The following is a 27,026-nucleotide window of genomic DNA, read 5'->3' on the forward strand; positions in this document are numbered from 1 at the left end:
CTTCTCTTTGGAGGAGTTGACCTCAAATTTAGCAGAAGTTCTGCACATAAACCAGTTGGAAAGTGCAGAAGCAGAGGAAGAAAATGAAACTGATCTGCAGCCTGCTCTAACTTATAGGACACAAGAAGAAGCCATGACAAGACTTGTTGAAGAGAAAAGGAAGTTGTCCGAGAAATTGAGTGCATCAAGGAAGAAAAGACAGACAGAAACACAGAAAGAGAACATCTGTGACTACTTAAAACAACCTGAGAAGTTAGTGGGCCAGAGGGTGCAACACAACTGCTGCGAAGAAAAGGATTCAGCCCCAGTGTGGTACACTGCCACTGTGCTCCAGATGACCAAAAAAAGAGCAAACACTCTGAACACATTATATAAAATAAAATATGATGTTGGTGATGAATGGGAATTCCCTCTGCTACAAGATTTACAAATTGGAGACCTTACAATTGAAAAATGAGACATGAGATTAGTAATTAGGTTTGGAGCTCATTATTGCAAGTAACTTATTTATGAAATGCATTCTTTGTTATGAATTTTGTAATGTACAGGTTTTTTACCTTTGCCTGCTTGCGGCTCTGATATTATTTGATTGATTTGATTTGATACAATGTCTGGAATCTCATTTCTTTCATTTGACATTGGTTTAGTCATAATATTAAAAAGCTAAGCCTATTCATGTTAACCATTGAGTGTTAGCTTGAGGAATGCCTCCTGAGCAACGACTCCAGGCGGATGTGGCAGGGGGTTCAGCAGATGACAAACTTCAGAGCCAACAGGCTCACAGCCGCAGAGGACGACCCCCTGCTGGCGGGAAAGCTGAACACCTTCTACGCCCGGTTCGACGAGGGGCGAACGGAGGTAACCACAACACAAACACCACTCTCTCCAGCTCTCAGCAGCCTCACCCTCACAGAGCATGAAGTGAGACGCGTACTGAAGGCGGTGGACCCCAGGAAAGCCTCGGGGCTGGATGGCGTCCTGGGACGGGTGCTGAGGGACTGCGCCGACCAGCTGGCCGGGGTTTTCACCAACATCTTCAACCAGTCCCTGTCCCAGGCCACCATCCCACCCTGCCTGAAAACCTCAACTATCATCCCAGTCCCGAATAAAAGCACGGTGAGCTGCCTAAACGACTACCGCCCGGTGGCACTCACACCAATCATCATGAAGTGCTTCGAGAAACTAGTCCGGGCCCACATACTCACACGCCTCCCGCCCAACCTGGATCCATACTAGTTCGCCTACAGAGCCCACAGGTCCACAGAGGACGCCATCGCGACGACTCTCCACGCCACTCTATCCCACCTGGAGAGGGGAAACAGCTACGCGAGACTGCTCTTCGTGGACTTCAGCTCCGCCTTCAACACCATCCTTCCAGACAGGCTAGTGACCAAACTACTAGACCTGGGTCTATCACACTCTATATGTGCGTGGATCAAGGACTTCCTGACCGACCGCCCCCAGAGGGTGCGGGTGGGCCCCCACACCTCCACAGCCCTCAGACTCAGCACTGGGTCCCCCCAGGGCTGCGTGCTAAGCCCCATCCTCTACAACCTCTACACCCACGACTTCACCCCCGTCCACCCCAGCAACTACATCGTAAAGTTTGCAGACGACACCACCGTGGTGGGATGTATCACGGGGGGGGGGCGAGGCGGCGTACAGGGATGAGGTAGAGCAACTGAGCAAGCTGTGCAAGGTTAACAACCTGCTGCTAAACAAGTCAAAGACCCAGGAATTCATCGTAGACTTCAGGAGGAAAAAGTCCGAGATCCAGCCCCTGCTCATCGACGGAGAGAGCGTGGAGAGAGTCTCAACCCTCCGATTCCTGGGACATCACATGCGGGATGACCTGGCCTGGAAGGACAACACAAAAGGCACCATCAAGAGGGCACAACAGTGGCTATACACCCTGAGATGCCTCAGGAAAGAACACAACAAGCAGGAGATACTGGTGGCCTTCTACCACGGCGCAGTGGAGAGCATCCTCACCTACGGCATCTGCAACTGGTTCCACAGCTGCACAACAGCGGAGAGAAACGCGCTACAGAGAGTCGTGAGAACAGCCCAGAAGATCACCGGCGCCCCCCTCCCCTCTCTGGAGGAGCTGTACAACACACGCTGTCTCAGGAGGGCCTCCAAGATCTCCAGGGACCCGACCCACCCTGGGTACGTACACTTTGTCAGGCTGCCCTCGAACAGGAGGTACAGGACCCCGGCCGCTAAGACAAACAGACTGAAGAACTGCTTCTACCACAGGGCCGTCAAGGCCCTGAACACAGAAAAGGCCTAAGTTCTGGGCCCAGGACAGTACGGACGGATTGTATGGCAGCTAGTGCTGAGGCACAAACATGTACATTTCAAGCCTGCAAACTGTGACACTTTAAAATAACGTGAAAAAATACTTTTGTGCAATATGACAACCCTAGTTGACTATCTGTGCAGTATAGTACAGTGGATTGTGTACATAGCCTTTATTGATGTAAACCAGCTCCTTACCTTCTTGTGATTTTATGCTTTTTCTAAAATAAAAATAAAAAATCCCTTTCCTAACACCAGGGGAGCCACCCCTCCTAAATTTCGTTGTTTGGTACCTGTACTATAGCAATGACAAATAAAGTCCATTCCATTCCATAACATTACTCAATATGTAACATTACTCAGTATATAACATTACTCAGTATATAACATTACTCAGTATAACATTACTCAGTATAACATTACTCAGTATATAACATTACTCAGTATATAACATTACTTAAACTAGATCTGGATCAAATGTTAAATGTATAAATACTTCACTTGAGTTCATGACAAGCCTGAATATTCAAACATGTTTCTCTCTTTAGCTCCTCCCTCGGCCGTACACATCAGTTTTAACATCACGCTGCTGATGATGACCTGCCGTGTCTCAGGGTCAAACCTCTCCTATCAGTGGTTTAAGGACAATGAGTCCCCGTTTCACCCACGGTCATTGGATGAGAGAAACCGAACCTTCCAGGTGGCCAACCTGACCAGAGAGGACTGTGGGAATTACACCTGCGTGGCCGCCAACATGGCCGGCCAGACAGAGGGTTATCTCCACCTCTCAGGTGAGAGACGTCGTTGGAACAGTGGGAGGCTGTGGCGCAGGAGATAGAGCCGGCATCTAATGATCGCAAGATCGGCGGTTCGAGCCCCGGGGAAACCTAGGATAGGGAAACCTAGGATATAAAGAGAAACCTAGGCTATAGAGAGAAACCTAGGCTATAGAGAGAAACCTAGGATAGAGAGGGAAACCTAGGATATAAAGGGAAACCTAGGATAGAGAGGGAAACCTAGGATATAAAGGGAAACCTAGGATAGAGAGGGAAATGTTGTGTCTTCTTAAGTAACTTGTTGGAGATGAATCACGGATATACTTTTGAGTTTTAAGACTATTTATTTAAACAAAGGACAGAGTTACAAGTTGAATGATGCTGGTTGCTGGTTGTCAAGGGGCTGTGGTGATCAGAAGAGAATGAGCCCAGCCCCCGGCTGGTCTATTTATCAACAATAATATGTAAATACAGTTTCAAATAATGGCCCTATCACATTCACTGCAGAGATGCTCCAGGTGTAAAAACTAGGCAGACTTTTCATGATGTCACTTGGGTTATAGGTCAGGGGGTAGGGCACAGACACAAAAGTAGGGCACAGACACAAAAAGCCATCTTAGAACGGCCACATGGCCCCCCAACAAAGGGTCGTAAATATCCTATCCCTCCAGGCTTATATATTCTTATATAGATCATGCATGTGTGTGTTAAGTAAAATATACTACAGAAACCTAGGATAGAGAGGGAAACCTAGGATATATGAAGCTAACAATATCACTCTACCATATCCAATGTGTCTCTTTGGGCAGACTCCCTGCCCTCTGTGTGTGGAGAAACAGCCACGTCGCCCTTCGCCCAGAGAGAAATCTGCCTCATGGTGATGGTGATCAGCGGTGTCTGCAGTGTCATTGTTCTATGCAGTCTATGTGTCATCATTGTCTGCATCAGAAGACACTGCCAATGTAAGTGTTCCCTTTTCTCAGAAACCCCTTTCACACCCAAACCCTGCTTTTACCAGGGATCCAAAACCCAGGTTGTCTCCAAAGGCCGGACTGTGAACCCAAGAATTCCCCTGGTTGTTTGTATTATATTCATAATTTATACAACAGTTAGTTCCGACCAAGTAATTTGATTGGACAAGAGGCATTCCATGAGTGCTGATATACAGTATAACAGCACTGGGACTTTTAACTATATGTATCACTCCGAAATGACCGTTAATATCAAAGTAGCTAGCCTGCAGATGTTTGTGTTCAGGTTACTAGGCAACAGTCCAGTTGCGGAACTATTTTTGGTTGACGGAGCCAAAATAAATGATTAAATAAACAAACAAATCATACTCTGTTGTCACTTATTACTGTTAACTAATACATTGCGCTGTAGAACTGTTGTATAAAAGCAATATCACACTCCCTCTCGTGTGATATTGCTTAAATATTCATAATATAATACATGTTCCATTTGGACAGGTCTTTGCAACAAGGAACAAACAGTCAGGAAGAGAAGAGGTAAGTAAGACCAAAGGATAAACTACAGACAGTTTCTAGGCTTTCTAGGAATGTTTCAATCCTAGCCTAAATGCTAATCTTAATCTTCTACTATAATCTTAGCGCTCTATAATGTTTTTAAGATAATGTTGTTACCAATGAATTATGTTTAGGGTGGAGAGGAAGAGACAGCAGTGTGACCAGAGAGAACCGGCTGTATGGCCAGATAGACCAGCAGGTAGACCAGCAGGTAACATACTCTGTACTTGTACAATGAAAGTGCCCACTCTGTTATTCATTCAGTATTGATATTCATTCAGTATTGTTATTCATTGCAGTTTCATTATTCATTCAATCTTATTACTGTTAATTCTTAATGCTTCAGCCATAAACATGAAAAGAGTACATACATACAGGCTTTCTTTCCCAACTATTGCATTTGAGACAGCATGAGCAGAGACATTCAGGCAACTACGGTATGAGTTGTGAATGAATGAATGAATGAATGAATGGTCTTTATTGTCATTGCTATAGTACAGGTACCAAACAACGAAATTTGGGAGGGGTGGCTCCCCTGGTGCTAGGAAAGAAAAAAAACTAAAAAAACAATAAGGGAAAGGAGCTGGTTTACATAAATAGAGGCTATGTACACTATCCACTATACTATACTGTACAGATAAGACGACTAGGGTTGTCATATTGCACATAGTGTTATTGCACATTCATTTAAAGTGTCGCAGTTTGCAGGCTTGAAATGTACACTTTTGTGCCTCAGCACTACACCTGATTTTTTCAATCCAGCAGCTGCCATCAATCCATCCAGACTGTCCAGGGCCCAGAACCTAGGTCTTTGCTGTGTTCAGGGCCTGGATGGCCCTGGGGTAGAAGCTGAGCTTCAGTCTGTTTGTCCTTGCGGCCATGGTCCTGTACCGCCTTTTCGAGGGCAGCCGGGCAAAGTGTTCGTACCCAGGGTGGGTTGGGTCTCTGGAGATCTTGGAGGCCTTCCTGAGGCAGCGTGTGTTGTACAGCTCTTCCAGAGAGGGGAGGGGGGCGCCGGTGATCTTCTGGGCTGTTCTCACGACTCTCTGTAGCGCATTTCTCTCCGCGGTTGTGCAGCTGGAGAACCAGTTGCAGATGCCGTAGGTGAGGATGCTCTCCACTGCGCCGCGGTAGAAGGCCACCAGTATCTCCTGCTTGTTGTGTTCCTTCCTGAGGACTCTCAGGAAGTAGAGCCGCTGTTGTGCCTTCTTGATGGTGGCTGCTGTGTTGTTCTTCCAGGACAGGTCATCCTGTATGTGCACCCCCAGGAATCGGAGGGTTGAGACTCTCTCCACGCTCTCTCCGTCGATGAGCAGGGGCTGGACCTCAGATTTTTTCCTCCTGAAGTCCACGATGATTTCCTGGGTCTTTGACTGGTTCAGCAGCAGGTTGTTAACCTTGCACAGCTTGCTCAGCTGCTCTACCTCATCCCTGTACGCCGCCTCGTCCCCCCCCGAGATGCAGCCCACCACGGTGGTGTCGTCTGCAAACTTTACGATGGAGTTGCTGGGGTGGACGGGGGTGAAGTCGTAGGTGTAGAGGTTGTAGAGGATGGGGCTTAGCACGCAGCCCTGGGGGGACCCAGTGCAGAGTCTGAGGGCTGTGGAGGTGTGGGAGCCCACCCGCACCCTCTGGGGGCGGTCGGACAGGAAGTCCTTGATCCATGCACATATAGAGTGTGATAGTCCCAGGTCTAGTAGTTTGGTCACTAGCCTGTCTGGAAGGATGGTGTTGAAGGCAGAGCTGAAGTCCACAAAGAGCAGTCTCGCGTAGCTGTTTCCCCTCTCCAGGTGGGATAGAGTGGCGTGGAGAGTCGTCGCGATGGCGTCCTCTGTGGACCTGTGGGCTCTGTAGGCGAACTGGTATGGATCCAGGTTGGGCGGGAGGCGTGTGAGTATGTGGGCCCGGACTAGTTTCTCGAAGCACTTCATGATGATTGGTGTGAGTGCCACCGGGCGGTAGTCGTTTAGGCAGCTCACCGTGCTTTTCTTCGGGACTGGGATGATAGTTGAGGTTTTCAGGCAGGGTGGGATGGTGGCCTGGGACAGGGACTGGTTGAAGATGTTGGTGAAAACCCCGGCCAGCTGGTCGGCGCAGTCCCTCAGTGAAGGTAATGTAGAGAGAGTCACGTCTACAGTATCTATCCAATTAAGCAGCCATAAGCTCTATTAAACTCGATCATTAATATATATCTATATCTCTATATAGATATGGATGTATTCAGCACTCAAGTTGTAAAAGAAAATCAGGGGGGATGGTGGATTTTTAGCATATGGGGACAATTTTAGCATCCCCACAGCGTCAGTGACTTCAGTGTCAGTCACTTGGTAAAATGTCATTGCATGTGTGCGTGCCCCCTCGCCCACAGTATTTTACTCAATATGCGCAAAGCTAAATGTTGAAATAGCAGTAATACCACGTTCATTGATAAAATGACATGAGGGATGGAAAGGGAGGACGGCAGTTTTAGAAGGGGGATGATTTTGACCGTTTTTATTTCAGGGGGGATGCCATCCCCCCTCATTCCCCCTTAACTCAAGTGCTGTCTATATCTCTATATAGATATGGATATATTAGATTTAATTTAGCTGATATGCGTTTGTGTCCAGCTGGCTTTATGTCCTATCCTGCCACACGGACTATGTGAGAAGGGGAGGCAACACGTGTTCATTCTGATCTGTGTCGGTGCGCTAATCCGACTCGTGTGCAAATGTACTCATGTGACTTCATTTGGGCTTATGGCTGCGTCATGTTTAATTGGATAAAGCCTGGTCAAAGCATGGCCTTCGTCTCCAATAGGTTTATCTATAGATAGTGAACGGCTTTCAGGTGCATGATGCCATCTATTGGTGCCAATAAATAAGTGACTGACTCGAAACAATGGAGCTGAGTTGATACTGCACACTCCAGCAAAGCAGGTGGCAGTGAACCACCAACATCTGAATGTTACACTCACTCAAATCAAAGAAGATGAAGAAGGTTGACTACATGGCACTCCCCATATAATCCCAGCTGATTTAGGGGAGTGCGCCCTCTAGTGATCATAACTATGGCTTCAGCTTCGTGCATACTTGTTGTGTAGACCCATCTCTTCAGGTTACACCCTAACTGCTCCTCCTGAGACATCTACTACCCCCCAGCACTGTGCCTCCTGAGACACCTGCTTCCCCCTATACTGTCTCTCCTAAGATTTCTACTTCCCCCTCTTGTACTGTTTCTCCAGTGTCTTTTTTTCTTCTTTTTAAAATGATATCACGACTACTGCCAATGGCCCCTGGCCTGAGCTAGATTACTCTTCCTGCTACGACTGGTGGATTGATGATTCACTTGCTTAGTCAAACGTATCGATTGTAAGTCGCTTTGGAATAAGGCGTCTGCTAAATGCCAAAAACGTAAATGGAATGTAAATGGAATGTAAATGTGTGTGTGTGTGTGTGTGTGTGTCTCACCTCTAGGGCCAACTTGCACCACAGGCGATGATCCCACTGGAGTACGTCTACAGTACAAACATCCTTCAAAAGGGAACGAGAGCAGAGCCGCAGGAGGAGGACTTTGGCTACTCCACCATTGGGCCAGCGCAAGGGCCCACCGTCATCTAAATGATTCGAAGACCAATAAGTCATGAATGGTTACAGTCTTTCTCCAGACAGACTTTACAATAATTGCCTGGTCTGGGGCGCTTGGGTGGCGTAGCGGGTAGGGCGCTGACTGTGTGGCCGCGGGGTCCCCGGTTCGATTCCGGCCGGGGACATGTCCTGCATGTCATTCCTCCTCTCTCTCTCACCCATCCTTCCTGTCTAGATCTTCGCTGTGGCTGTCAATGAAGGAGAGGAAAGAGTGTGAGTGGGACTGCCCCACTGTTAGTCTGAGGCGTAGACTGTGACTACAATGATTGCAGTCACTTGCCAGATCTCACAACGCTAGATAAGCATTTAAACGTTAGCTTACCGCATCGTAGAGCAGATCTGAAGAACCACTCAGGAGTCGATGACGTCCTCAGCGCTGGCTGCAGTGTAGTGGACCTGGTACGACCTAGCCACAGTGTGTGACTGGACAACTTTTTACATGTGATAAAATGTTTTGTTGTTGATGTCTAGTCAAAGGTTGGTAATTGTTTGTTGTTGTTCATAGCTGTATTAGGCCTAACAGTATGTTATACATTTGTGTTTGCTAATGTTAACAAAAGCTCTCTGTGTCATGACATTTCTATGATACACACAATTGGTGACATATGTTTTATATATTGTATTGTAATCAGTTTGAATGAAGAAATAACCAATGATCCATGTTTCAGATTAAATAATTAAACCAATTCTTATAAACAAGACTCACCACATCATCAACGTCATTAAAGGAAAATCCAGGCTTACTTTTGATAAATCTTGAGAGACTTAAATAAACCCAGAGGTGTTTTAATTTATCACATATTGTCATTCATTCATTTCATCAACATTTTGTGTAACATTTCTAAAATTATAAACAAATAATTCTAGTATTATAATTAGTTTACAACTACTGGTAACTACCAGGCTAGGGCCCCATGAATCATCGTTCCCCCGCTTACGCGGCCCCTGGTATGGGGCTAGGTACTGATATGGTACACTGATGGCAGTGGACTGACTGTATATATATATACATTCTGCCTGCGTGTTTCTTCTTCACTGGTTTTTTATTTCTGATAGTAGAAATTATCCCAGAATGCTTCATCATTGAGCTGCATCTATTGACAAAACAGAAGAACGAAATGGACCGTTGATCACTGTTCACTGGGCTCCATCTTAGAGGCAAATCTTTCCGGAGATAAAATGGCAGCAAAAGTAATCAAAAAAGTTAACCATAGAACTAGATTATTGTACAGGATATCCTCACTTGTCAGTAAAAACACACTGAGGACCCTATCAGGAGCTCTCATTCAATGTCACTTCGACTATGCCGTAACATCATGGTACTATAGAACCACAAAGGCCCTAAAAACAAGACTCCAGACAGCCCAAAATAAACTGGTTAGGCTTCTGCTAGGCCTCAACCCTAGGACACATCTAACCGCTGCTCATTTGTTGAGCCTTGATTGGCTACGAGTAGTTGACAGAGTGCAGCAGCTTGCACTGGGCCTGGTCTTCAAGATACGCTACACCACAAAGACACCCAAGTACCTGTCAACATACTTCCAAAAAGTGAACAACGTCCACACATACAATACCAGAGGAAGCTCCACGAACCACGTTCAACCACGTTGCACCACAAACAAGGGGTTAAACTCGTTTGCAAACTATGCAGTAAAAATGTGGAACGCCCTTCCTATAATCTTAAAGGAGTGCAAAACACTGCCCACCTTCAAAACCACTCTCAAAAAACATTTACAGGAGGCTGCAATCCGTAACTGGACCCCTAAATCAAAAATCAAATTAAAAGACTACACCCCCACCTGGACTACCCTCTATATATTCTTGTTGTTTTGTTGTTATGTCTCCCACACCCCCCCCCCCCCCCCCCACCTGAAATACCCTCTGCACATACTAGTTGTTTTGTCCCACCCCCCTACCTGGTCTACACTCTGAGCAAACGCAATGTTATTATGTCGCCCCCCCCCCCCTCCCCCCCGCCTAAATCTACTGGTGTTTTTGTACCCCCCCCCCCCCCCCACCATGACCACACACTGTACATACTTGTTGTTTTGTCCCCCCGCCCGAACTACCCATTGTACATATTATATGTCTGTCCCCCTGCCCGAACTACCCACTGTACATACTTTGTGTTTTGTCCCCCGCCCCCACCTGTGGTGTATGTCCCCACCTGTCCTACCCGCTGTACATACCTTATGTTTTGTTGTATTGTTCTTCCCATGTTGGATGTATGTTTATCTTGTAGATAGTACTAGTTATTTGTCTGTATTATCTTGTAGATAGTACTAGTTTTTTGTCTGTCTTACATGTAACGATGAATTGAGTATCAAGGACCCCAATTGAAATAAGCCAGTGGCTTTCTTGGGTTTTTATCCTGTTAGTTGACCTTGTATGTAATATGTACTTTCATGTACCTACTTCTGCAAATCTTCTAATAAAGTTTTCAATCAATCAATCAATCAGCACATGACATTACATCAGCAGCACCACTATTTTACTAAATGACCACTAGATGGCGACACATTTGAAGTCTGAAAATGAAATGATGGACATTTACAGAGGCGATGCTGATGTATGCTGTATTTTAACGTGCATAATTGAATCAATGTTAAATGTGAGGATCAAAAGGCCATTACCTTCACATCCCTGCCTGTATGCAAGGCCATCGAACAATGGAGCTAATGCATTTCAACACAATATAACACTTTATTTATTTGACTTATCTGTTAAGGATTGGCATTACATGAGAGCAGTGTTACGTTTTTGAAACATTTAAAGCTATATCATTTATTTACTTAAATGACAACACAAACTAACACTGGAGTCATTGGTCATGATAAAGAAAGGTGTTCTAGAAAAATATTTAGCAGTCATAATCATCATAATCAATGGCCATATTTCATAATTTCAGAGTACTAGAAATATTACTGCCAGTGTCTTTAATACTGGGACACATGGAAGTGTTTGATGGAACCCATATCGTTAGCCTCATAGCATAATAATTGCCTAAGTCATGCTTCACTTGTGGTCAGCCGAGCCATCTTTGTATGTAGTGTCAAAAATGCCTCTGTCAAAGAGATGACTTAAGATAGTGATTTTGGAATGTAACAAGCATTCTGATAGGCTGATGGCATCATAGGCAATAATGCACAGTGAATCAGCAGTGTTAGGAGAGAGAGTAGAGTTAGGCAGATATCTCAATTTGGCCAAACAATGACTTCGGCAATTATGCTATGAGGCTAACGATATCACATGATGTTTGAAGAAAAGAGATCAGGCAGGCCAAGGTGTTTAATATAGGTTACTTTAATAGGTGTTCAAGGAATAATAGTTGCGTCAGCAGACAGTGTTATGACATACGACTCAGTGACAGGGGACTGAGGGGCGATGGCTAAGGGATCCCTCACTACGCAGAGGCTCCAGTAAGGCAAGGCTGCATTGAACAACTGGGCTGTAACAATCAAGTCCATACATGTTATTATGATACAGTACTATTGACATAAATTAGATCAAGCACACAATTGTACAAACTATCAGAGGAAACATACTCATAAGATCAGAACCTCTTCACGTGAAAACGAAAGGGAATCCGTGATCTACATTCCTGTAAAGGGAAGGAAAGTTAATAGTTTTTCTTTTCTGGGTGCATATTTAGTTGTTGTTGTTTTTAAAACTAAAAAGGAACAACTTGGACAAGGAAATGTAATAAATACACACTGTATACAGAGAGGGTTTGGCAATTGTTCTTTGTAATTGCAGGAGTGTCCCTGTGGTCTGGTTTCACCCTTTCCTGAAGTGAGAGCCTTAATTACTGCAAACCCCCCCCCCCCCCCCCCTCAAACCAAACCAAATATACATCTATATCAATTAAGGGGGAAATCTTGTCCCTCATGTTGAAAAAAAATTAAAAAAATAAAACCAAAGAAAAAATCTCTTGAATATCAGTTGAACAAACGTTCGTAGGTTAAGTCGTAATAACGTACAACTCCGTTCGCCTCTACAGAGTTCTCAGCGCAGCAGCTGTTGTCTCCTTAATGAGGACTGTAGGTTGTAACAAACTATTCACCTGTGGAAACAGTCCACCATCATCACATACACACACAGAAACAGTCAAGACTGAATTGGAATTAGAAAAATACAGGTACAAAATCGATTACATTCAAGAGACAGTACTAGCACAAAAGCATATAATCTATTATCATTTTTAGATAACTAATATAGGAATTTTAGCTTTTATAGAGGCATCATCTAGATAGAAAAGGTGGAGGGTGATAAATTATGGCTGTTACGAAGATGTGTGGGTATTGTGTGTACGACTTGAATGCTCAAATTAGTTTTAAAATACATCAATGCATAATTTCATAGAATAATCTGTTTTAATTCTTAAAATTGACCTCAAGATATGGAGGAAAGCCCAAAATCTCTTGGAATGAGAGTTCTGTGAAATGCGGGGCGATAAACCAAATTTATTAAGATCATGATATCATTTTGGTTCGTTTGGGTCATAAGGTGCAAGTATTGTCTATTAAAAGAGGCATTGAAAGGTGCCAGCACACTGTACACCATTCCCACTCAGGCATGAAACCCTACGAGATATAAATGATTAGTTGTGCTGATAATACATATGTTACCTGAAGATCTATACACCAAGAGAATGCAGTGCAACTGCTTTGCTAACTTTTTTCCTTTTCAATAGATTTCCATTTAAAGACAACTTTCCCTTTTCTTTGGCAAATGTCTGTAAAATCACTTGTTTCAAGCACATACATATCTTCTTCACTCTTTTTGGGGAAGACAAACTTCTTCATCTCTGTAAAAGAAACCACTGATATATCTATCAGCGGACGAACTATAATAGTTTACTGCTCGGATGACGTAAGCCATCTTAACATTTGTTTCTCTCTACAAATTGGAGAAAATATATATCTATATTTCTTTTTTATTGAAAGCTTTGTTTCAAGCTTTGAGCTAAAAAAGAAAAAAAAAACTGGGGATTTACTTGTTAACCATCAGGTTTGAGGGTCAATGAACAACTTCAGGGAGGGAGGTCAGCATTGCTGGTGTCCCTACACGTTAATGCCGATCAATTTGTTTTTGTCTGTATGAACAATTAGAAGACCAACATCAGCAACATATTTCACATTGTAGCAATCATAATTCCTTGGCAAAGACTAAATACCTCCATTGGACAGGTAGGAGTGGGGAGAGCTTATTCTAAAGTTCTTGTTATGCCTTACAAGCACAGGTCAAACAGCCCAGACATGGCAACACAGTTGCTTTAAGAATACTAAAACTCCCACAAGCGGAAAGAAAACAAAATACTCATCTAGAAGCGGTGCATTACATCTCAGTGCTCAGTGCCTAATAGGTAAAGCATTGACGCATTAATTTGTGTATGAGCTTTTTTTCTTCTTCTTCAAAAAACAGTCTTAATCCAGTAAACTAGACCTCAGGATAGACCGCTGAGGTTGGGAAACAAAGAAAAAAAAGGAGAGAACATCTTTTTAGAAACTATTTAAAAACATTATCATAATGCACACGACATTTTTAAGTGAAGGTAGAAGGAAGAGTCAAATATAAAAAGGTAAACGTTAAAGCAAAAAAAAAGTACAAGGAGGAAAAAGTGTGATTTGAATCCAAAAAATCTAAGAAAGAGCATTGGTCGACTTAAAGAGACATAATAGTACTTTTTGTGATGGTAACTTCATAGTGGACATAATATCGGTAAAGGACATAACCTTGGAGCTAACATGAGACGTTAGTCCGTCACGCGCGGAGTCGAGGCAGCCTGAGAGAGCTCCTTCTGTCAGATGAACTGTCACCCCGAGAGGGTGAAGGAATCATAGCTTCACTGCAGACATCCTCTCTGTCCCTTCCCACCAATCACAGCTCACACACTGTCCCTTCCCACCAATCACAGCTCACACACTGTAAACAGAATAACGAATGATGCACATGATCTGGACAATGGAATGGAGGCTGGCCTGTTCCACCTTTAGAACACGTAATAATGAAGAAAAAAAACACACATTGCGCATTAAAAGCAAGGACAATTTGCTTATTGAAATTACAAATTATGTTCAAACATAAACATGGATTATTCTGATTACCTAAGAGTGGCCCGTAACTTGGCATAAGAATCTCTCGAAGGCCAAAAAGGACACGAAATAAAGGGAAACACATCATTATTACACTCAGATAGAAAGTAACATCTAAAAAGCTCTCTTACTTTAACTAAAATTAGTGCAGTGTCTGTGTTAAAAACAAAAACAAAAACTATCTTAGGAAACTAGTAGCACACATTTGGATTAGCCTGGTAGATGCTACGCGGACTGGTGGTAAGATCAAGTATTGACACAAAATGCATTTCATCATTCAAGTATATTCAAACAGAGAGTAAGAATCAGGTGAATGGTTGTGGATGGGGGTCAGAGAAGGGGTCAAAGGTCATAGGTCATGGTACAGTAAGGGTTGGGGGCGGCAGGGTTAAGGCTACGGAAAAACTGCCCATTCTGTCAGTGTTTCTCATCACATTGAGCCACGTTGGAACTGACCAACTGCCAGGTACAACCGGCAGGTTGAGACAGTCAATATTGTAGGACACACTATTTCTGAGGCATTAGAAAACCCAATAGATTAATATCCTACCAACCGAAGGCCTCTCATATAAACGCAGGAGGCTCAATGTGTTGAGTTCAGACCAACTGTCATAGGTTCTAAAGGCCATTAGTAGCAGTCGCTAAGTAGGAAGGGAGAGAGAAGGGGAAAGTGAAATCTGAAATACAATGACCTCGAGGTCTTAAGTTCTTGAACGTGGTTTGAACGTGCATGGTCTGAAAGTTAACGATGTTTTGAATAATTATGCTGCATCTCTAGAAAACAAAACAAAAAAGAAAATAGGCAAATCAAAAATGAGGGTACCATCTCAAACACCCATGCAAGCCTTTCCTGTCAGCCAGGATCATCTGCCCAGGCTGTGTCAGCTTGGGTTTGAGCAGGAATGAATGCGAGGAAGCCACAAGATTAGACTTCTCCTTACATCGAGGTATAGTAGGTGGAGAGGGGACTTTCGACAAAGTGCGTGTGTGGGGAAAAAAGGGAACACTGTGTTCTCTTACAAGTGGAAAAAACAGGTGATGTTTTTGATAGATGGATGTTTTTTTTTGTTTTTTTCCCCCCCAAATGCAATTTATGTTTGCAAAACTTGACCTTAAAATGGCGTATATATCGGAAACAAAGGTACTCGCTAAACATATCACAACCATCCCTAGGGGGAGAGGGAAGCCATGCTACCCCCGGGGAAGGGGGGGGGGGTGCCTGGTTCTTAACAGGTTCCTCTAGGGTAGAGGCTTCTGAGGAGAGAGAAACACAGCGGCCTCCTCCTCCTGCCAAAAGAAGAGAAGGTTGGGGTGGGGTCTCCCCTCGTTCCCTACCGGACCAGAGCTCAACCTAATTCATCTCAGAAGGGGAGGGATCGGTCCACAAGTCCCATTTAAGCCATAATCATGCACACTCACATTCTTACTTGACAGTACTTAAATAATAAGTGATCTACAGTACAGGCCAAAAGTTTGGACACACCTTCTCATTCAATGTGTTTCCTTTATTTTCCTGACTATTTACATTGTAGATTCTCACTGAAGGCATCAAAACTATGAATGAACACATAGGAATTATGTATTTAACAATAAAGTAGCCACCCTTTGCTTTTTTGTTGTTAATAAAAAAAAAATGTTTTGTTGTTAATAAAATATATAATAATATTAAATATATACGTATATATAATAACATATTATTAACACATATTATATTTAATATTATTATATATTTTATTAACAACAAAAAAGCAAAGGGTGGCTACTTTGAGCTTTGAGCTCCGTTGCGTTCCTAACCGGAAGAGGCACAGCACAGGGGCATAGAAAACACACTGCCACCTAGCGATGTGACGGTGTAATTGCAGCGCGGCCTACGCAGAAGTGTAAAGTGCGAGAGCCCTTACGTAGGGAACGTAAGCACGTAAAAAAAAAACTTAAATAGGCCTTTTGCAGCTCCACCAAGCGAGTTAGATGTCTTGGTTGAGTGGTTAGAGCGGCCGGTTTGTATGCGGGAGATCGGGGTTCGACTCCCGCATGGAAGGGCCGGAAGGAATTATCCGCACCGCCAAGGGAGTTAACTCTTTTGGTGTTTTTAACTCTTTTGGTGTTGTAGTTAGCGCGGCCGGCTATTGCAAAACGTCACGTTTGACGTCAGGCTTAACAACCGGATAGCAACGCATTACATTTGCTCACCTCTAATGCACTTTTTTAATTTTATTTTTTAAATCCTTTTGTTATCAAAAAATACATTTTACATTATATAGTTGACAATGATTTACAAAAAGACAGTCAATGACGCAAAGCATAAAGACTTTTGACCCCTGTGAGTAAAAAGAAATCTTTGCACTCGATCAAATTTCAGGACCCTCCTTTCATGACCTTTCCTAGATATGTGCGTTCTACCCCCCAGTATCCTTACATTTTCAAAATCTAGCTAGTATAAAGTTATTTTGCAGTATTTGTGTGTGTTTGTGTGTGATTGCGTTAGTATCAGCCGCCATCTTTTTTTTCCATGGCTGCAATGCTCTTCAATACCAGCAGGGGTCGCAGGGGGACACTAAGAAGTGTGTTTATACGTGTCATACAATGTCATACAATGTCAGTTGCTTCTTTTATCATTGTGGATATTTTTGATTTGACATTTACATTACCGGCATCATAGGCTATTCACTATCATTGTCATGTTCTTATATCACGTTTTTTTATATCATGTTCTTCTTCATCATAATCATCATCATCATCATAAAAAATATTTATTAAAAAAAAAGGTTTTATATAGTTTTTTCAGTTTTTATATCATCTGTGTGAATATGCAGCTTGGAGTATTCAAAGCTGATACAACATGAAATTAATTAAATGACAGTACTATCTATGGGTCATCGTGCATTAAATCAAGAATTTAATCATGCTTGTAACATGTGTACTTTTAAAAACTTTTAAATGATTCACATCATAGAACTTTTATTTACAACAAGCATAACAACAAAAAGATCGCTATTAATAGGGTGTTAGGTCACGTGACAGAATGTGGACGCTAGGAAGAATTCGACAAAAATAACATGAACTACAAATATCAAATGCACTTTTGTGGCAATTATATGACAATATATTGTTACATTTCAACATTAAAATATACCCCTATATGTTTTTTTAAGTGTTGTATTATTTCGTCAACATCCGTTTTAATAATCACAAGTTATGAGATTATGTTTACAGCGACAGACCCGTCGAACGCTCGGTTTCGTGAGATTTCACTTTTTAGTGATCGCCGCAAAACCTAGTGTGGTCAGACATCTTTATTTCGCAAAAAGCAGTAATAAAAACTGGACTGGAGTCAAGTGAGTTTTCCTTGGCAAGACTCATCCCGACCTCCACAAGTGTGTTGTGAAAGCAGACAACGAATATTGACTGAAATACAAGGTAAGTACCATTTCACTTCGATGTTATGACAGGATTTTTTACAGATATGTATTCACAACATAGCTTGTTAGAAACTGCAAGTTCTAAGCTACATTTTGATATAGAGGTTGTTAGTGGTTGACCCAGATCCGTAATGCAATCCGGGTTTTCTATGTGATAGCAAGCGCTGAAACAAACGAGCTGTCAGTGGATCAAAGCGGCAGAAGCTAGCGGCAGACCCGTCACCAGGGCCCAGTCTTAGGGTGGGCCAATGAACTGCATGGGGGGGCACAATTATTATTAACTATTTTATATAATCCGATATGCTATGGTATTCGTCATGCAACACTGACATGCATAGTAGGTTGCAGAGGCTAAATTGGACACGTAGCCTACCGATGAAGACTAGACCTAAAATTATCAGAATGCAGCAAATAACATAACAATAAACACAGGCGAAGCTGGTTTATTACAAGGCCTTGTCGACCCGAGTAGGCCTAAGCTAAAATTATTTGAATGCAAGTTACTTTATAGCGTGGAGAGGCCAAGTTGTGCATTACAATGCGCACAGGTCAATAATTGGCACCAACCCGGCACACTTACAAGAACAAGAATTAAATAAATGCCAGGGATAGCCTACGTAACTAAAATTAGGAGACTGGCACGCAATCAGTGCACTTCCAAAAGGGATACAGTATGACCGACCGATCGTCTGATCATCACATTAAAACCACCCATCTACAGCAAATAGGATCAGCCAGATCCTCATCATTGAACACGTTATACACAAAGCACATTAAATATAGCATAACCGTGCAAACAGCTCATCTCTCCAGTTGAAAAAGCTGTCGAGAATACAACTAGCAAAACATCACCACGGCGTGTGCTCACACGGACACACACACACACACACCCGGCTCAGAAAAGAAGGAGGCGGCGTTTTTCAGTGCTGAATCTCCTCATCAGTAAGTCCTTCCACTCAGTGGAGCCCCTAGACTTTTGGGGGCCCTAAGCAAACAACATTATGGAGGCCTCTGGTAAGGGTCTTAGGCGGGTGACGATGTGGACATTTTTAAATGTATTTATTTCCCTGACACTAAAATATAATACGGTTTTACGAAGTTCGCGCATATGCGCGCGCTCGTGTGTGTGTAAGTAAAAAAAACTGTCTGAAAGACTAGCGTCTCTTTTACAAAGGAGCCCTGGCCAAGACAGCCACAATACAACAATTACATTTGACATAATAAAAGCACATAAAAACATGCAAAGCACATTACATAAAAACAGTAAAAACAGTACATGACCACAGGTACAGTAGCACACCTAGTACACATTGCGACATACTGGACCACAAGTAGCATACAAATTACATGCAACATGGAGCATGTAAATGCATGTAAATGATGGATCTTATCATGAATCATTTTTAAAGGCTTTAATATAGGCTACATGATGTATTAACTATTTATATTTTGTACCCAGATGTCAAATAAATACGTAACAAATGAATAGTTAACGGGGCAGTTAAAAAAAACTGCCCCGCTGAACCAATGAGAAGGACGGGGGGGCGGTGCTTCCCATCGGTCCGGCCTATCAGTGTCCTAGATTTGCCGCTCGCTCCGGGCGGCACATAGAATCCGTTCTATGGATAAAGGTCTCCAGACGTTTGGAGCGAGAGCAAAGCGGAAGTGGAAACGGCTGGCACCGCGAGACGAGCCAGCTATCAAAAAACTACAATTCATCAGAGCAATTGCGCGTCATCTCCCTGTCATCAGAATGATCACGCCCCTTTTTGGGTGATAGAAGGGGAGAAGTTTGACTGGCGGTCAATGGGAATTTCTGGTCTTCGCTACTTTAATCCGATAAAATAAGAAAACCGTAGTGCTTTTTAGATATTAGGAGCCCAAATCCGATGGCCAGTTAGGCAAACTATATTATAGTGTCGTTGCCGATCAATGATCGACGTCGCTATATAGAGAAAATAATGAAATAGGGGTTGATTCATCAGAGCAGTCATACGTCATCTCCCTGTCATCAGGGATTTGTAGTTCTTCATTTGATTTGCCGTGTAAATCCCCAGACTGCCCAAATCCGATTGCCAGTCAGGCAAACAATTATATAGTGTCGTTGCCGATCAATGATCGACGTCGTTATATGGAGAACATTTATGAAATAGGCAATGAATGTGTGTCCTTTCAGTCTGCCTCCATGAACCACCCGACCCAAAGGCCTGAGGTGTTGTAGGAGGTATGAATATGATTTAGGGGGTATTTAGTATAACAGGCTAATGGGTTTATTGTGAGTTTACTTTGATTGTTTGTTTATTGCCTAGATCACCGTATTGAGAAGTCATATGGTTATGGGGGGTGATATTGCAAGGTAATTTAAGCACCTGCGCACCTTGCATGGTGGTAGTGGAGAGAGAGGGGAGCGATGTATTTTTGTTGACTGCATTATACGCATATTCTATACGCATTGTTTGTTATTTTTCTGGTTTTGATCGCTTATGGATTATTTTTGTACTTCGCCAAGTTTGACTGTTCTATTCAATAAATGTCCAATGTGACAATTGCCCTCCTCCACCGGCCCTAGTTTTGGATCTAGCTTGCTGTTCATTATTTTCATGATAAAACGTCATAACATCTTCATATACACCATACAGTAGACACTGAACAGTAGACATAAGACATGTTCATAAATGTTTATCTTATATGTGTATATGTTTGTGAATATGTGAATATGTTTTCTGTTTTTTTGCACCTTCGGAAGAGCCACTACAATTTCATTGTATAGGCAACTGTACAACGACAATAAAGTATATTCTATTCTATTCTATACAGGATAAATACTGATTAACAGTAGGCTACTTTGGCAAATGCCCATTGAACAGATTTATTTATTATCCTATCTTAAGAAAACTAATGTAACACTCCCATCTGGAGAAAAAAAAAATGTGGAAAACAATTTGGAGGCCCTTTTTGTTTGGTGGCCCCAAGCAATTGCCTTGGTTGCCTCTATGGACGGGGCGCCTCTGCTTCCACTCATCCTTGAACTTGTGGGTGAGGTCCTTTTCGAAGGCAAGCTGAATCAGTTGAGCCTTGCGCTTGTGCAACATGCTGCGCCAATGCTCAGAGAAAACCTTTTTAAGTGTTGAAAAATACTTTTCACAAGTCGCGGTAGACGCTCCCAAAGTTAGGGCGAGTGTATAAGCTTGGATGACAGTTGGCATGGCCTGGAGTGCTGAGTGGAATGTATACTGAGAATATTGGCTATTGTCCATTGTCCATCTTTGGGGGGAAACGAGGTGTCCTCCATCTTCTTTACCAGGAACCCACCACGAGCCACAGCATATTCAGATTCAACCACTTCAGTTCGAGCTAATCTTAGGAGAGGAGTGACCTTCGATGGATCCATGAAATCCTCGGCCTCTGGGTTTAAAGCAGCCAGCGCACCAATGAGCTTGCAGCTGCGCTCTCCAAAACGCGCATCCATCTCTCCTTGCACAGCATCAATAACACTGTAAAACACTCTCAGGAACTCTGTCTTTTCGCCAGTGTCCCTCTGTGACTGTCCAACCGTTCCTTCAACTACAAATGCACCAAAGCTCTTGTTAATTGTGCGTCTTCTCTTAGTTGGACAGCTGGGACCAGCCTCGTCAGTGGCTGAGGCTGGAGGAGAGCAGAGGTCCCAGAGCGCAGTAAACTCATCCTCTGTGCGCAGTGATTTTATGCATTCAGATGCACTGTTCACAAGAGTAACCGCAGTGAACAGGTCCATATTCTCGCTTTGTAGCAGTCTGTTTGGTGGCTCGAAAAGTAACAAAACTTTCATCGGGGGGCTAGCAAGGCTAGTAGTAGCCCCCTAGCCCTAACAGTTGGGCTAGTAGGACTTACCTCACTAGTGGTAGCCGTCGGGGTGCTAGTGTCAGGCTGCCCACAGTCGCTAATGCTGGTGCTAGTATGTCCATCGGGGTTGGGTGCAGCTGCTAAAGCTTTATCCATCAAAAAGCGCAGATTTCACTCAACTGCTCAGTGCTCGCCTCACACAACTGAAATGGCGGGAGCAGCAGCGTGCGTAACGTGCAACTTTCAACTTTCAACTTTCAAATGATTGGTTGTCACTAGAATCCCGTCCAACAAAATGAAAAACACACTATTGTTTCTCAATTTTAATGTCTTCATTTAACATAAAATATGATTTATTTTTTTTTTTTTTAATATCTGGCTGCCAGTTGGGGGGGGCACCAGCACGTCTGTGGGGGGGCCTGGCCCCCTGAGGCCCGCCCATAGTGACGGGCCTGGCTAGCGGCCGGCAGAGATAACGTTCGCTTGCTTCAATTTGATGATAATAATAATACTACTACTACTACTACTAATAATAATAATAATAATAATAATAATAATAACAACTTCTATTTGTAGTCTCTCTCTCTCTCTCTCTCTCTCTCTCTCTCTCTCTCTCTCTCTCTGTCTCTGTCTCTCCCTTTCTCTCTCTGTCTCTCTCTCTCCCTCTCCCTTTCTCTCTCTCCCTCTCTCTCTCTCCCTCTCCCTCTCCCTTTCTCTCCCTCCCTCTCTCTCTCTCTCTCTCCCTCTCTCTCTCCCTCTCCCTTTCTCTCTCTCCCTCCCTCTCCCTTTCTCTCTCTCCCTCTCTCTCTCTCTCCCTCTCCCTCTCCCTCTCCCTTTCTCTCTCTCCCTCCCTCTCCCTCTCCCTTTCTCTCTCTCCCTCCCTCCCTCTCTCTCTCTTTTCCTGCAAACGTTTCAGCTCAAAGTGCTTTAATCATTATATAAATCATCATTGAATTATTTAGTAATTTAAAGAGGGGTTTTTAGTCTTGACTTGAAAATATTTAATGTTTAGTTTAGCTAAACTAATCACTGTCATACAAAGCTGTAGCTAGCTAGATATATTAGTTACTGGAGCTTCTGCTGAGAGAGAGAGAGAGAGAGAGAGAGAGAGAGAGAGAGAGAGAGAGAGAGAGAGAGAGAGAGAGAGAGAGAGAGAGAGAGAGAGGGAGGGAGGGAGAGATGTGCTTATTCTCTGCGATTGAGTGAGTGAGAGAGGGAGAGAGCAAGAGAGAGACGCGCTTCTGCTCTGTGAATGAGAGAGAGAGAGAGAGAATTGGGCTGTGAGATCTCTGGTATCTAAAATAAATGTAAAAAAACCTGATCTGACTGATTATCCAAGTATAACCTGATGCCACATTAAAGCAGTTTAATGCAATTCTGACTGTTGTTATAGTGGTGGTCAAAATTATTGGCACCCTTGTTAAAGAAAGGTTGTTGTATTAAATCATATGTATCCTCACTACACAATGCATAACAATGATGTTTGATTATTGACCTTAAATTAAAATTCTTACAAAAAATCGAAACAAAAAACTGTATGATCATGAACGTTTCCATGTCTCCTTTTTCCAGATTTGGTGGGGTACAATGGATTGTGCATCCAGTGACGCTGAGGAGTCAGGCAGCCTTACCAATGATACAGTGCTCAGTCTGCGAAATAAACATGGGATGTCAAAAGAACTGTACAATGCAGTGAGACAGCTGATACCTCAAACGGAGGTTAATGATCCTGCCTTATACATGTGTGTGAGCAGGATGCACAAAGCCGTCACTCAGTTGAAGAAAGGGAAAAATAAAGAGGAGGTGACAAGATATCTCCAACAGCCATTTAAAATCCCAGTAGCAAGGAAAGACGATGAGAAAGGCCAAGATAAAAAAAAACAGACTCACAGTTAAACAAAGCAGGAAAACTAATGAAGAAAAGAATCACAGGGCTAGAACATGAAAACTCCAAACTAAAAGAGGAAAAGGAACATCTGGAGGTTAAGCTGGAGGGCACTGTAGAAAAGGACAAATCAGAACTGGAGAAAGCACAGTCAGTATGCAAGACATTAACAGCAACATTGGACGTGACAAATAAAGTAGCTAGAGTGAGTGCAAAGGTTGCAACAAGCAAGGTGCGCAACCTCAACAAAAAATTAAAGACAAAAGAAGAGCAGGTAAAAACACTAAAAGAAACCATTAAAGGATTATGTCAAAAGTTAAAAGATGCAGAGAAAGAAAAAGAAATTGCAGAGAAGGAACAGACAACATTTGAGGAAAGACAGAGAGAAACAGAGAGAAAGCTTGATGAACTCAAACGGAAAATGAAATCCTCTGTTGACAGTTGTCGCAAAAAGAAAAGAAAAATGACAGACAAACAGACCAAGGAAATGCAGGACCAGGAAGACCTGAATAACACATTATTGGAGCTGGAGGAAAAGCAAAAACTAATTGAAAAAGAAAAAAAAGAGTTAGAGCAACTTAAATGCATAGACACAATTATCACCTTTGAAGACGGGAGATACACCAATGAAATCCGGGAGGTCGTAATGGCTCTCTTATCGATGAACGTCTCAATGAGAAAAGTTGATGCAGTGATTAAGACTGTGCTAAACAGGTTGGCTGGGCAAGATATCCAAAAGATCCCAAGCAACTGGCTGAAATCACAGCTTCTGCTTGAAGCTAGAGGTCTGGCAGACATCCAGGTACGAACTCAGAGGAATATATGTTTATGAAAACAAAGATTAGAACAAATGCAAAACAAAGATGTATAACAGTTAAAGGAGTTAACTTATGGAATACTTTTGAAAAGGAAATGAAAATGTGTAGTACACTAAAAGGATTTAAAAAATTACAAAAAAATAAGATGATTAACGAGTATAAAACAGAGATATAAATATAGTTTTTTGTTTGGTACTTTTGAGTTTTCTGTTAAGATGCGTAAGTGAAATTTTGTTTATAAAAGTTTCAATGTTTTGATTATGTACTCATGGGGAAAAACCATGGGTAGGCGCAATAAGCCATGGCTTCAGCCTACACCTTTTTGGTCCTGGTGTTACGCATTGTGACTGTGTACATTTTTAATATCTGTATTATGAATTGTATAAGGGATCAAAAAATAAACATTCTCACAAACATTCTCACATTTTCACAGGTTGGAGAAGCCCTTCTCACCAACAGCGGAACTGCTTGCACGGGGATGGAACAACAAAATTCCACAAGAACTACCAAGACTTTGAGGTGACATTAGGGTGTGGGAAGACAATGACAATGGGTTTACTGGAGCAGGGAGGAGGGGACACAGAGAGAACAATGGAGTCTTTCATGCACAGGATTAAGGAGCTGGCTAGTGTAATTGAAGAAGGGACCACTGAGGAGAACGTGGCAAAAATGATCGTCTCATTTAAGACAACCATGTCCGACCAGGGTCCAGTAAACCCCTCATTTAACAGGGAGTTGCAGGCGGTAAGAGAGGATATCCTACCAGTGGCAATAAACAACTGGGAGAGTCTGGATGATGCTACCAAATCAGAGCTGACTTCAATGTCAAATTTCTTCTGTAAAATGCACCTCATTGCCAACCTAGAAGAGGAAGCAAAGAAGGCATTGAAGACCTTTGAAGATGTCATAATTCAAGGGGGTAAAAACATGCATAGCTTCTCCACCAATGAAGCAGGGGCAGCCCGCCTGGTTAGAACCTCTTGCAAAGCATTTACCACCCGTGGCTCTGATGAGGCAGGTATTCCTAACCTGCTGGAATCCCACCTCGACACCCTTAGCCTGAAAAACCATATGGTTAGTTTCATTGGCAACAGGGTGAACATCCTATGCCACAATGCTGCAGCTGTGTATTACCATCGACACCATATTGTGGATCTGATACAGTCCCTTCCTAACCCAAATCAGCTCCTTAGATCAGTCACTGTTGATGCCCAAGAAAAGGTATTTCTGGCTGGTGTTAGAGCTCTGGGCATCATCGACAAAACAGTCACCGGCCCCTTTTGGAGACTGTTGAATACTCATGAGACCAACATCCTCAGCCTCAACCAACATCTCCTCACCATGAGGATTCAGCTAGAGCGATGGAGTAAAGATGCCAGCTCTCTTCTGGAAGGGGAACCACTGTTCAGCCCAGACATCGCTGAGCAGCACCAGGACATCCTGTTTGAGGAACTATTCAGGGAGAGCGCAGATGAGGAGTTCCAAGTGTTGACACAGCAAGCTCTGGAGTTGGTCATGTCTGCAATGCAGATCCTCCTAGAGAGGCAAGCTGCTGATCAGCTACCTGGGGGGAAGTACTGGGACCCCTCAGCTCGAATTCAGGCACATGCCTCAAATGTCCCAACCACCAACATGCTGTCTGAGAGGGACTTCGCTGTTCTTGACCTTCTGGTGAGACAAAAGCCATCTGCCAGGACCATCTCACATGAGGCGATGGTTATGTGGCTGCATAACGGGACTATGCAATGGCTGGACAACCTGACTCCAGAGGAGAAGGAAGAGAAGATGGCCATGGCCCGAAAATCCTCTGAATATATTTTGATGAGATACAATGTGAGAAAGGAAGATATAAAAAGACAACGTCAAGAAAATCTCCTAAAAAAACAGGAACAAAAAAAAGAGAGGGATAGGCGGGACAAGACAAAGAAGATTGAGATCACCAATAAGATCACCAAATTGGGGGGTGTCTGGCGATCCCTCACAGACATGGATGTCAATCTTGCAGGTCTTGGAGGTGATAAGGGGAAAAAAGCAGCCTTACTCACTCAGTTACAGTTTCACAAGACGGTCCTTAAAGCAGATGGGAGAAGGGAACTTTTCCAACAAACAATGACCAGGGATGGAAAAGTTCACGTCTTCTCTTTGGAGGAGTTGACCTCAAATTTAGCAGAAGTTCTGCACATAAACCAGTTGGAAAGTGCAGAAGCAGAGGAAGAAAATGAAACTGATCTGCAGCCTGCTCTAACTTATAGGACACAAGAAGAAGCCATGACAAGACTTGTTGAAGAGAAAAGGAAGTTGTCCGAGAAATTGAGTGCATCAAGGAAGAAAAGACAGACAGAAACACAGAAAGAGAACATCTGTGACTACTTAAAACAACCTGAGAAGTTAGTGGGCCAGAGGGTGCAACACAACTGCTGCGAAGAAAAGGATTCAGCCCCAGTGTGGTACACTGCCACTGTGCTCCAGATGACCAAAAAAAGAGCAAACACTCTGAACACATTATATAAAATAAAATATGATGTTGGTGATGAATGGGAATTCCCTCTGCTACAAGATTTACAAATTGGAGACCTTACAATTGAAAAATGAGACATGAGATTAGTAATTAGGTTTGGAGCTCATTATTGCAAGTAACTTATTTATGAAATGCATTCTTTGTTATGAATTTTGTAATGTACAGGTTTTTTACCTTTGCCTGCTTGCGGCTCTGATATTATTTGATTGATTTGATTTGATACAATGTCTGGAATCTCAT

At 43.0% G+C, this 27,026-nt stretch overlaps 1 pseudogene across 1 annotated transcript in view; it reads left to right on the plus strand.

The window, feature by feature from the left end:
• Positions 1 to 24,817: 24,817 nt before the first annotated feature.
• Positions 24,818 to 27,026, plus strand: part of LOC308163929 — a 13,579-nt pseudogene continuing 11,370 nt past the window's right edge. The window contains exons 1-2 of the transcript in view: positions 24,818 to 25,012; positions 25,454 to 26,101. The product of the transcript in view is annotated as an uncharacterized misc_RNA (transcript). The remainder of the gene's footprint in view (positions 25,013 to 25,453; positions 26,102 to 27,026) is intronic.

This window comes from Nansenia antarctica (assembly GCF_963989245.1).
Source record: "Nansenia antarctica genome assembly, chromosome: 8".
NCBI lineage: Eukaryota > Metazoa > Chordata > Actinopteri > Argentiniformes > Microstomatidae > Nansenia > Nansenia antarctica.